Source organism: Hibiscus syriacus, unplaced genomic scaffold, assembly GCF_006381635.1.
Source record: "Hibiscus syriacus cultivar Baekdansim isolate YM2019G1 unplaced genomic scaffold, ASM638163v2 tig00111837_pilon, whole genome shotgun sequence".
NCBI lineage: Eukaryota > Viridiplantae > Streptophyta > Magnoliopsida > Malvales > Malvaceae > Hibiscus > Hibiscus syriacus.
The window spans coordinates 4215951-4229968 of NW_024063194.1; the positions used below are offsets into that span (position 1 = coordinate 4215951).

Below are 14018 nucleotides of genomic sequence, written 5' to 3' on the forward strand. Positions count from 1 at the left end.
ATCTTGATGCTTGATTCATCATATCTTGTTGTAACCTAGTCAACTGCTTTTGCAACATTATGATGTGTAGACGAAGAGCATTTTTTAGATCAGTCATGAAATTAGGGATTTAAATAGTCGTTCGTTATTGTAATAGCGCTTGCTATATAACAAAAATGGTGTCGTCTAAAATTATTATTGTATTATCGTGATACCCTCAATTACTAAATAGAGTTCGTTATGCTAGGAATCATGATAAATGCAACATAACTAAAAACGCGACAGAAATCACAACTTAAATCCTTATATGAGACAATAAATATAACAAAGTCCCCTCCAGCATCTAACATAAAAGATAAATGCATAAAAACAATTTTGAAAGATTATATGAAGATTGAAGAGTCAAATCCATTGCAAGCCAAACTACTTAAGGTGGTTTGGTGGTGCACCAGGAACCTCATAATGCGGTGAAAACGAGACGGTTCACATCTGAAGGTAGCCGTTAGCTCAATGAGAATCATGGGACTTCCATGGTTGTCGATAGCATCAAAGATCCCGAGTTCGATGACACATTTAACTACTGCCATCTTAACATATCCAAATACATAATTCCATATATTAACTTCTGCTTTATCAACTTATTTCCCTCTCACTTGTATATCTCCCAACTCCATCCTTCTCTCTTTGAAATCCTAGAAAACTAACAAAAATTTTGATGGAGAAAAAGGCTTTATTGGACCTTCATAAATAGGAGCAAAGAGTATCTCTTTCAGAATTTTTAAACAGTCAAGATCTAAAGATAATGACAACTTACTTTATAATGATCATAATTCACCTTGGAATCATTATTCATTGCACTACAAACTATGTTTTGTTTAACGCTCTCTAATTTTTTTTCTTCCTTTTATATTTATAAAATAATGAAAGCGTCAAGTTCTAGCCAACAATGGTTAAATAAATGGATTATCAAAGCTTTTATGTCTATAATGTGTTTTGTTTTTGCCATTTTCCTTATTGTTTTCTTTATCTCCTTCAATAGCATTGTAACTACTGTTCGTATCCTATTCGATTTGACGTATTATTATTATTTATATCATATCATATCATATCCGCATGACAATTACTTATACACCAACCTGAAATTTTGTTTTCTACAAATAAAAGTAGAATACTAACAAATATCTTTATTATAAATTAAAAGAAAATACATTTATGTATCAAATACTTGTAAATCTGCATCAACATAAATGCAAAAAAAAAAAAAGCCTAGTGCACACAAAATATCCTAATGACTACAGAAATTTAGACCATAAGCTCAACCATCCCTAGGAGACCTAATGTTTATCTATACAAAACCATCTCTCAACTCATAAATCCTCCTTCATTGTCGGCACAAGTATCAGAAAATCAAAACTAACTTCATCATCTATTTCCTCAATTTTCAACAAAATCTATTTGTTACATCATTTCACTACAAAAAGAACAACTCATTTTATCCTCAAACTCTTTGTTTTATACAACTCTGGATTTTGTAACCACCCTCCAACTTTCGAATGTATAAGCTGCAATGCGACTATATGCAACCACCGACAGCAATCGGATTCCAATTTCGTTTAATCTACAACTTCAAAGAATAGAACCTGTGGCTGGAAGCGCCCTTGCTCACACGTAGTAACAACATCAGCCCAGCTACCGATCACCTGGACATCTAAAGTCATATTGTAACACTGGCATGGATGACATATTCCATAAAATATAACACTTACTTACCTTGACAATTTCGTCATCATACATAATCCACCTTCCACGCTTATGACTATAGGCAAAACAGTGATAGTGTTGCCTGTAATAGCAAATCTGAGAGTTTCAAAATAAAACCTTAGAAAGACAATGTTCAACATTCACCCCCTTTCTGCGTTTTAAATTTTGTAGAATGCAAATACGTACCACTGAGACTAGATTATGCTTAATTTTCGGACCGAGACCATCATAGAGGACACTAACATCTATTTCAGAGTTCAAGGCAGCCAGTGTTGCTGCTATGTCATCACCACTTTCAAAAGTTTTCTGCTAATCAAGAACTGCAAGACCAAAAATGACAATGGATCACCCACAAGTGTTGCAATGAAAATTTCATATACTGCACAGACAACACATGGGTCTCCCACATGAACATGATCTGATGTCGATATCCGCAAGAATTCATCACGGAACCATCTCAAGTGCCACAACGACAGAGGTTACACCAAGAGCAAGCAAGTTAGCAAGAGAAATTACATATAAAGTTAAGTTCAAGAACCGTAGGCCTATAGAGACCATTTCACTCTTACAGGAAGCAACCAACCTGTATTATGACATTCAGAAAGCAATTGTATTGACCAACTTCATTCTGGAGGCCAGTACCAAGGACATCGGTTTCATTCAAACCCTCATTGGAGAGGTCATTTGGTGAAACACTATGGTCGTTTACTTGCAAAGGTGCTCTTTGTGCTTGGTATGTGTCTGAAAAATAAATAAATAACAGGTTAAAAAGCTGCTGAAGTAGCCAAACTATTCAATGAAACTGAAAACAACAAACTTAACACCATGTATATACATACACAAAAAAAGTTTTGGTTTCCCGGCCAAGTTGCAATAAATCCTAAAGAAGAATGCTACAGAACTGAATATAAAAACTACAGAAATCAATATGCAAGGAAAAAAATTGCTACTTTAGGTAAAATTTGTACGTGTCTAAATATGAAATTTATTTCAACATGTATTGTATCATCAATGTGAAAATATATGTGCAACTAAACAATAGGCTGCCAAAAACACTGATATATACAACACAACAGTTGAGCCTTAACTACCTAGTTAAATACTGATGCATACCCAGACAGTTCACCATCCAAAACTTAGTCCATCAGACAATCAGAGAGATGACTCCAATACATAACCGTTGTAACAATTACCCAGTAAAAGAACTTTCAACATGTTAGTGTCGACAGTCTCGACACAGACAGCAGAAGAGCAGTACCTAATGATGCAAAATATTCCTTAATTAGATGAAACCAAAATCCTCTTTTCCACTAAAAAATTCATAGGTGAAATCATTTTAACGTTTTTTCATAAGATGCTACTGAGAAGATGGTTGCTCAAGAAAAATCATCAGACACACACCACAACAGTTCTTTTATGTTCAAAAAGTACAACTGGCTCATCTCAAGACACACAATGGCAAACATAATGCTTGAAAGGGTAGCATAACCAATAAGAAGCATGTATAAGTATATGCAATAAGAACATTACCAAGGCTTTGCAGAGCATCCTTCTCAAGGTCAGCTTGGAACCTTTCTTCATCATCTTCCTGAGCTTGCGGCTATCTTAATGTCTTTGTATCACCTTCTCCGCAAATAGGAGCAACTGGTCTCACAAAGTACCCTTGTCAACTTGGTTTATATAATATGAAAAAATAAAATCTGAAAAATAACTCATATAACAAGGACATAATACAGACATGCAGACAAACATCAGAAGATAAATTCATTGAAAATAAACCAATACTACATGAAGAATAGAATCAGACAACATGAGAACATGCATGTAAACCTGATAATGGTATCAGATAAATGGAACAGTTCCAGCTCAAGCTATATTCCTGTTAAACCACTGATATGAATTATCAAGATAACTTTTGTTTCAATATAACTTCGTGAACATTACTGTAAAAAATATAGAAGAGGCTACTCAGAAGATGGTTGCTCAAGAAAAATCATCAGACACACACTACAGCAGTTCTTTTATGCTCAAAAAGTACAACTGGCTCATCTCAAGACTCACAATGGCAAACATAATGCTTGAAAGGGTAGCATAACCAATAAGAAGCATGTATAAGTAATATGCAGTAAGAAAACTACCAAGGCTTTGCAGAGCATCATTCTCAAGGTCAGCTTGGAACCTTCATAATCTTCCCGAGCTTGCAGTTGTCTTAAAGTCTTTGTATCACCTTCTTCGGAAATAGGAGCAGCTGGTTTCACAAAGTACCCATGTCAACTTAGTTTATTTAATATGAAAAAATAAAATCTGAAAAATACTTAATATAACAAAGACATAATACAGACATGCAGACATACATCAGAAGAGAAATTCATTGAAAATAAACCAATACTATATGAAGAATAACATCAGACAACTTGAGAACATGCATGTAAACCTGATAATGGTATCTGATAAATTGAAAAGTTCCAGCTCAAGCTATGTCCGTTAAGCCACTTATATGAAGCATCAAGATATCTTTTGTTTCAATATGACTTCGTGAACAGTACTATAAAAATATAGAAAGCACTTAAAAGATGTCCAGTTTAATTTTCTATATTAATCCTCCATGCCACAGAAATTTCTTGGATGTGATTTTTTTCATGAACATTAATTCAGACATCCAGGTATCATGTTATTTAAAGATAAGACTCCAGTGCAGACATGAACATGTTGAATAAAATGAGCAGTTCAACATCAAGACATTATCATGAAAATCCAGTTCTGCTTCTGCTTTGAAGGGACCCATACAGAAGAAAGTAAATTAATTCTCCTTTTTTCCTGTCACCATAAAAGAAGCGAGAAAGAAAACACAACTGACAGTTGCGACAGTTTAAATCTAAACCCTCTTTCAATTACCATAGAACCATTTGCCTAGATCTAATATAACATTCTAGCATGGAAAGTGTAACAGCTTTCCAGCACAACAGAGCACTAAAACATAACACTCCACCACAACAAGCACAGAGAAAACTTTACCACTGTCCGTGGGGATACCATCAACAAATCTAACTTGCTCTTCTACATGGAAATGAAAACTTCCAAATTGAATGCTTTCCTTCTCACTACTTGACATTTTCCATCAAGATATCTGTTGGAACTCTTATGTCGGCTACTTTTTCTTACTGTCTGCCATTCACTAGTATCATCCTCAACTCTTATGTCCTCTTGTTGTTTCAAATTCAATTCATCACTATTCAGAGAAACAACTTCAGAACCTAGATGATCTCCATCAGAAACAATTGCCAAAGAACTGCAAGAAAACATGCATGAAAATGCACCTTAACAGGAATCTTCGTCAAAAAGTATCAATAACAGTTATATGAGGGCAGAAAACTTTGAAATCATAAATGACACTGCAAATTCAGAGAAGGCGGAAAAAACATACACTTGCTCTGCAGTCTCATCATTAAGTATATGCAGCTCATTTTCACCAGAAGCCTGAAAGAGTAAGAAAACATTAGATCTTCACAATAGAATATAAACAAAGTTAACTAACAGCTAAATTATCAGGGGAAAAATGTAAAACATACCTTTGACTCCTTGGATTTTCGGAACTCCTTGTTCTTTTTCTTATCCTTGCTTTTCTTTTGTGAATTTCTGGAGTTATCATTTCCCCCTTGAATACCCTTCTTAGAGTCACGTGCAAGCTCTGCTAAAAACGCTTCTCTTGCAGCATCAGACTTCTCGGTGGCAACTTTTTCGGCCAGACCCTCCATGTGTACCTAAATTTTAAATTAATTAATATAAAAGTAGAAAGATCAGGATATATACATTTGGTTTTGAATAAATAAAACACCACACAAAAATCAACTGATTTATTCCATACCCTTAAGTATGATTTCACTAAAGGAAACAATATTAATCGATAATCATAGGCAGACACTGGTTCAAGTCCAACTTCCAATTGCTTCATCCCAGTAACATTACGCATAATTCTTGCATCAACTTTGCTAAGCTGCATTACAAAATAGAACTGTAAAGAATGGCAAGTTAAGAGTCATTTTTTATTTAGAAGTTGCAAATAAAGTAAAAGACATCCACTGATACTTGTTCCTTCTGTATCTGAAGGGCAACCTCTATGCAGGTGTCCGCTTGATGCAGATAATCCTTAGCTCCCCAGTCATCATCTTTGCCAGATTCCAAATTAAATAACTGAGCTTCTGCTTCTTTTAAAACATTAGATATAGCCTCCACCTCAAAGCTTGTGCTGAGGAACATAGCAACATTTTTTTCAAGTTCATTTTGCTTCCTAAGGACAGACTCATAGCTTCTATGCACAAATTCTGTGGATGTATCCCTCTTCTTACCTTCTTCAAGACAGATCCTCCACAGCCTGCAGTGCTTCCTCATAGCTTATATGATCACATTTTCTCTCACCGAGACTTTGTAGGTGATAAAACTCCTTCTCCAGCTACTGAAAGATCTCAAATCCTTGCTTTGTTTTCTCTTCTTTTATGCGTATCCACCACGCTAATTGAACCCCACATGACGGGCCAGAAAAAATCCAGGACAGTATAGCATCAGCCTGACTAGCATCAGGCAATAAATGTTCATCCAGGAGGAGACATGAAGCATCTGCACTGAGAATAATCTTCTCTTTACCCTCAAGAACCTGAGTGGCACCATTCACATCATCGACAGGAGCATCCTTCTCAGAATATCTATCCAGACCACAAAAATGAGATATATCATGCAATAATTTGAAGATTTCTCTAAGTTGCGTAGCTCCCAAAAAACAAATGCACAAGGGACTTCGATGTACACCATAATCCAGAAGCTGAGAACCGGAAACCATACTCTGCAAAGCATCAATTGTGAATTGTATCACCTTGTTAAGATTGCTGGCAGCAAGGTAGTTATGTATAATAAGAAGTTCAAATGTAGCACCGATTCTTTCAAGCAACTTTGAACACTCAACATCATCCACTGTTGGCCACCCATCCACAAGTTGACGTGCTGTTCTTTTAACTTCCGAATCATCAAATTTAGACCAGTTATCTATTAGTTTAACTGCCACAGAAATATCCAGGAGATCCCAAGAACAGTTAAGGAGCATATTTAACCACTCATTAACAACACTCTGGCAAAACGGCCTGCATTTTAGGGATGAGTTTCCCCATATGTTCCTGAATAACATGCTTCACATGAGACTGTGAATCCACAAACTTCTCAGTACACCTACAGCAAGTCCAAAACATCCAATTCTTATTAACCTCGGCAAATGCCAAAGCCTCTGAGAATATCTCACCCGCCAGTCCATGTTTCAACAAGCCAAAATATGCTTTGAGATCACTAATCCTAATCCTAAGCAAATCTTTCTTCGAGTCAAGACTCATTGAATTCCAAAATGATCGAACCAAATCTCTCCTTTCAGATGTAGAACCATTCTTCCTCCTTTTATCTGCTCCTCCTCTTTGTCCACCTACAGAAGATCCAGCCCTCTGTCTCTGGCGCCTCTGCAAAAGTGAAGAAGAATGGGCCGGGTCAGACTTCTTCTGTTGCAAGAACCTAGCAGCAGCAACTCCAGCCTCAATCTCTTTCCTTCTTTCTTCTGGCGTCTTTGTATCTTTGTTAATCTCATCGAGTTATAGTATCTGTCTACTGGCTTCCATAGGATCATCCGCACTTTCATAACCGGAAAGAACCTAAAGCACTCTTATCCACTCCCAATATTCTTTAACCAAGCATAAATTGAAGGTACGTGCAAAATTCTCGCCTCCGGGGTTGGTATTTTCTGTTGACTCTCTTCTTGTAAGTTTTCTTTGGTGGGATCCACCGGAATCTCAATGGCCCATCCGCGTTCGCATTCTTGAATCACTTCTTGAAACTCTTTTACATCCCTGGCATATTCATACAGTAAATTCGCATGACCATGAGCAAATTCGATCGAGTTTGGAGATAATTCCGCAACCTCTTGGCCGAATCGATCGCGTTCTTTATATACCGGTTCTTGGCGTTACAATCATCGATGAAGGAGGCCGCTTTTTTGCAGACCGTGCTTTGATCGCGGTGGATTAGCGCCGCGTGAGCCGAGTTCTCGTGACGAGCACACAAATCTTTCATCAACCAAAGGGTTCTAGTATGGTTTCCACGTCAGAGCACCGTTAGGGCTCGCCCGCACTCCAACTGAAACGCAGCATAAGACGAACCGTCATCGGGTTCTGACGGAGGCGCCAATACCTCGATCTTGGTGTTATTGTCACTCAGCTCGGCCGCCTGTTTTACTCGTGGAGAAGCGTTCTTCTTTCTGCGCCCCATCTACTTTAATCTCTCTTTCCAGCGATTCACCGGAAAACAATGATGGCGGGAATTGAAGCGACGATCAGAGTGTAACACCTAATTTAGGGGTCAAATTATAAGATTTTGTAATATGAGGGTTATGGTGTAATTTGACGAAATTTTAGGGATATAACCCCAAATTTTACTATTTTAATTACCCAATGAAAAATAAATATCGATCGATTAACCCCAAATTATCAAAACACCAAAATCAAAATCCCTAACCCCAAATTCATTCCTACTAAACCCCTTTACTACCGTATTATGTCATCGTCCGGCCACCCCAGCTCGAGCCACCGCCACCAAAAGACTCACCGTCGAACGGTGAACAAAACCCGACCACCTTCCTATCGTGAAACGTTGTCGGCAGTCGTGAATCGAAGACCAAAGTATCGACTAAAACCATCGGTCGTCATTTGTTTTATGTCGATTCTGGCAGTTCTAGCCATCGGTGAGTCTCACCACCCTTCTCGTCGTGCTCCCTGGTCAGTTCTGCTCAAAACCCGACCGCTGGGTCACGTCAACGCCGCTGATTTACCTTCGTCGCCGGTGTAGTAAGTGTTTCGACCATTTTCTTTATTTTCGATGGATTTTTGGGATGATGTTGGCTAATGTATTGATTGAAATTGGGTATTTAGAGTTGTAGGAGAAATCGGCTGGTGATCTCGCTCTGTTTTTCCGCCACACACACCGCCTCTCGCGCATGGGGCTTTTTTTTTCCTGGGGAAAATTCCTGAACCGGGTCAACCAATCTGTCTGACCCGACCCGCCTGGTCTGGTCAAGTCACCGAGTCAACTCGTCCGAGTTAACCCGTCTGAGTCAATTCAGTTTGAGTCAACCCGTCAGAGTCAACTCGTCCGAGTCAACCCTTTGACTTTGATCGTTGACTTTAAGCATTGACTTTAACACGTTGACTTTGACCATTGAATTCAAGTTCGAGGGCAATCGAATGTAGTTTAAATGGTCGATTGATATGACACGGAAATCGATGTAATACATTTCTACCTGTTTCATGCTTTATGGAAGACGTTAGTATTGATTCCTGCATGGATAAGCATAATTGGTCACATGTATGCAGTGATTATTTCCTAAACTTGATCTGAATACTATAAAAAGTCGGTAACCAAATATGACTTATATGGCTCGCTTAAGAAAGTGGAAGATCAATCGGAAATAATAATAATAAACTCAGTGATTCAATAATGAATGAATTGACTTCAAGATCCGTAATTTTGATTAATTTCTTTTAAGGTTAAATATCATGAATATTTGGATAAGATGTTACCTAAAATATCCCTAAGGGGTAAAATTATGAAAATGCCCTTATACTAAAAAAGGACCAAGACTTTTCCTAGTGGTGAAATTAACCTCCAGTGAGCAAATGAGCAAAGTACTCTGAGCTATAATGGAACTGGAATACTTTCAAGCCTAAGTTACTCGAAGTAATGTCACTGACGGAATTGAATGAAATTACGATAATACCCTTAAAGAGTAAAAAAGCAATATGGATAACTATGATAATATAGACGACCTCAGAACTCATATTTTGATTCACTTAAACCTTGGAATCATCAATTTAAATTCCAGATCTATATTGGATTTATAGAAATTCCCCTAAAGTGTAAAATGAGCAAAATGCCCCTAAAGTGTAAAATGACCTAAAGTATTTCCAAGCCCAGGAATGACTAATGCACTCAAGATCTGAAATGAATAAATCAACCTCGAATACCAATATGACTATATTATTTGACCAAGTTAAACGAAATGGAAGCAAAGTATGTATTCGAATTTGCAAAAATGACCCAATTACTTAGGAAACTCCTAAGCGACCAAGATAAATTTGAATACTAATTGAATTAAGTACCCCGATGACCTTGAATTAAGTGAATAACTTGGATAAGTCTGGAAACACCGCCGATCTTATATGATGTACTGTCTATATGGGTTATGAACCATGAATTAAAGTACGTTAACAATTCCTGATATTGTTGCAATGTGTAAATGAAATAAAGACCATTGGAATATATGTTCGTCTCTTTAAGATATATTCAGCGATAATTCTGTAGGTGATCTATGGACAAGAATTGTTAGTACTAAAGAGTGAATATCTTAGAAGGGCAACGAAAGAACCGATCAACATGCATCAATTTGGGGAGTTGTTCAACTCGAGTTATTTCGATAATTCGATAGATTGAAACAGATTGTAAATGTTCTGAACCTTCATTTCTCCCTTATCAGCTCAAATTATTCCGGTCATATCCGATCACCCAAATAACTCATATGAAAAGGATCCTGAATACCCCATTTGGTTCAATTGGACATAAAATCCTGATAATTCAATTCATAATCCTGAATACCTCTGATTGTTGAGTAATGGAATAACCCTCAGTAAATTTGAATTTAGAATTATTCTGTAAAAAGGTTCCTGAACACCTTCTTGATGCACTAGATCATAGCGGGATTCTAAGTTATCAACTTTAAATGCCTAATTAGTTCTATTAGTAATCGATTCCTTTCAATAGGATCTCGTTCCTGGAATTCGATCAAATTAAATAAATTTCATGTTTTCCTGATACTATTATGTGCTTCTGAAAAATACTTGGATCCTCTAGTGTGTTCCACATGTACTACTTGACGATTTTATATGTTTTGAAATGTGTTTTAACAAAATTATTGATTTACTAGTTTATGAACCATGGAAACATGCTATGTGTTCTCCGATTACGGTTTTTCACCTAAAAATATGAATTGTTCCCGATTTATGGAATCATGGAATTTACTGGTTTATGAACTATGGTTTCTTGTTTTCATGGGTTATACCCAAACTGTTTTATTGGGATACTATATGGGTAGACTGGATTATGGAGGTACAACTCTGATCAAGTTACTAAATCCTTACGGACCTAAGGTGATCATTGGGTAGGCTCTCAGGCCCCAAGTCACTCCCTTAGGTTAATAATGGGACTACTTATGGTGTATAGGTGTATATCAGTCATATGGATTATTTTATTATCACGATTATGACATATTACTGGATCATGATCCAGATATTACGATTTAGTGCTAAACTGATTTCTACATGATTTTTATATGGGTAGGATTCTGGAGTATGGAGGTTCAGCCTTGATCCAGCTGGTAAATCCTTACAGACATAAGGTGAACCTTGGTTAGGCTCTCGGGCCCCAAGACATTTCCTTAGGTTGGCTCCCTTTGTTGTGTGCTTAGGGTAAGCCCTTATGGATGCAGTTTTGGGGAACTACATAACGACGTTCGGTTGGAGGGTTCTACTATGATTTTGAAAATATGTTGTAAATCATTATTGTTCTAAAAAGATTTATATCTTTCACTGGTTTTGGTTGGAACACACTAGACATCATATTTGATCTACTGAAAAATTGATACTATGAATGTTTCTTATGAACTGAGATCTTCATGTCTTCTACTCAATGAACTACCAGTGGAACCCCATCTTATCCCGAAAACCTATATATATTTGTTTAAAAAAGGAAATTTCATGGCTTTTCATTTATCTGCGTATCCTGTAGCATCAATAGGTAGTTTTATATTACTAAGCTTCCCAAAGCTCATTATGTTACTGACCATTTTAGGTTAAAAGAATCATACTAGTGCAACCTCTGACATTAATAAGGAAGTTCCTCCAGCATTACTTGCAGAGTACGGTGCATAAGATTAGGGGAAGTAGGCACCCGTTTGGTCCAGGTCTTAAAAAATATCACCCGAATGTCGTTGTGTTCTCTTTTTCTTTCAGAAGGTAAGCTTTAGATTTAGGGTTATTGGGTGGGTTTTAGGCTAAAATAGGTTGGGATATGGGTTGCGGAAGATGAGAGGAAGATTATGGGGTCTTTCGACTCCTCCGACCACCGTGGACCGCCGTGAGCGCCGTAGCGGTGGCAAACTCTCTTTCTTCCCTTGGCTTGAAAATGAGGAAAATGAAAGTTTTCCCTAATTTTGGCCTTATTTTGGCCTTAAATACTAGGAACAACTATGTAGTTTTGATAGGGAGTGAGTATGTAATTTTATGTATGGGTTAATTGTATATTAGGTCCCTGCGCTATGTAATCTCACGATTTGGGTCATAAAATGAATTTTACATTATTTTGTTTCAAGCCTTTATCTTTTCATGTTATTGTTTTAGTCACTATCATATGGATTATACCATTTTCTTTTATGTTCGATTCTGGGTATAATATTTACAAACCTTTCATTTCAGTCACTACTTTGTATATGGCTACTCTTTGGTACAATTCCTATTTACCCTTTCAAATTTATGTTTCGTTCTGTTTTTGTCCCGAATAATATTTATGGGTTTATTGTGTTCCTAATGCTTGTATTGTATAGGATTTGCATTTTACACTTGAAATCTTACTTTGTTTCCATTTCTGCCAAGGTAATTGTTGTTTTGATGATTTAGTCCCTGTTTTTATTTAGCTTTATTATGGTTCTGACTATTCTGTTTTAAATTTAATTCTTCTATAATTTGATTTTTATTTTTTTCATTTTTATCATGTATTTATATTTATGTATGTTTTTATGTAAGTATATATTTATATATCATATTATATATGTATATATCTATTAAATGTTTCTTAACCCTTGTATATTTATATGTACATATTATTAAATTTTCTTTTATTTTGTTCGATATTGTTCATTTATTTTAATTTATAAAATGTTCACTGATCAATATTTTTACTTAAAAATAATAGATTTTGAATATGTTATTCGAATATTTTCAAGAACACTTATTCGTAAAATGAGCGGGAAAGCATCACTTGGTCATAGTGGTGCGATTCGATACAACATTTTTAACAAAATGGAAACTTGAAATAAATCTAGTTTATTTTACTAATTAAAATTTGTTTTTAAATGATCCAATGTGTTTTTATGTAGTAATTTATTTTACGCAAATATCGATTTTCCTTGTATATTCGGTAAGCATTTTTCCTAAATCAATGTAGAGTGAATATTCTTTAACAAATGAGAAATAGTTGAAATAGCATTCCCGATGGAGGATTGCAAATCTCAAAATTTCTTTTCAAGTTAAGGCATTTTCCTTAATAAATAATTCGAAGCAAATTAATTAAACTTCAATAAATGGATCATATTTTAATTTTATATTCGATTCATATTTTTCATCATTAGACAACATGTAAGCGATTAAGTACCAATTTTGGGCGCTATGGGGGTACTAATCCTTCCCCACGCGTAATCGACTTCTGGACCCGTCAAATTCGATTTTTGGTAAGCACAAACCAATTTTTTTGTCTTAAAAATTATTTTTCATTAAAATTGTTTTAAAAGACATTTTTAGGTATTTGACCTACCTAACTCAAAGGTCGATGGTGACTCCCTTTCAATTTAATTCAAATTAATTCATAAATCCATAATTTTTCAAGTTAAAGTCATAATTTTTTTTTTAAATAATATTTAATTGTTTTTTTTTCAAAAAATGGTTATGACAGCTTAGCGACTCTGCTGGAGACTTTTTTTAGAGAGTCGGGCTGTAAGTCACTTACACATTTTCGTTGTGATGGAAATTATGAGTTCGAGTCTATAGTTAGCTTATGATCCATTTATTGAAGTTCTTTTTCTAATTTCTTCGTTTCTTTAAATTTTCATACTAGCGTTACGATATATATATTCAACTTTGTCAAGGTTTTATCAAGCTTTTTCCTTGTTTTGTTTTCCTTTTGAGTCAAAAGTTTTGTACATTCCTCCTCACACACATCATGTTCATTTGCATGACATAAGCTCTAGACCCGAGCTTTAATCCAAATAAGTCGGGGTAAATGCTTTACTCTCGTAATAATTTATTCTTCGTATGAGTTTTAGCAAATAACTCGTGGGATATATACCTTATACCTTCGTAGGGATTTATTCCTCGTATGTGTATAAGGCAGTGAATCCCCTCGAATTGAACTCGCTCCGTTCAAAATCT

At 35.9% G+C, this 14018-nt stretch overlaps 1 pseudogene; it reads right to left on the bottom strand.

Annotated features, from left to right (window-relative positions):
* Nucleotides 1-1309: 1309 nt before the first annotated feature.
* On the bottom strand, nucleotides 1310-8069 carry LOC120171931 (annotated as a pseudogene).
* Between the last annotated feature and the right edge of the window lie 5949 nt (nucleotides 8070-14018).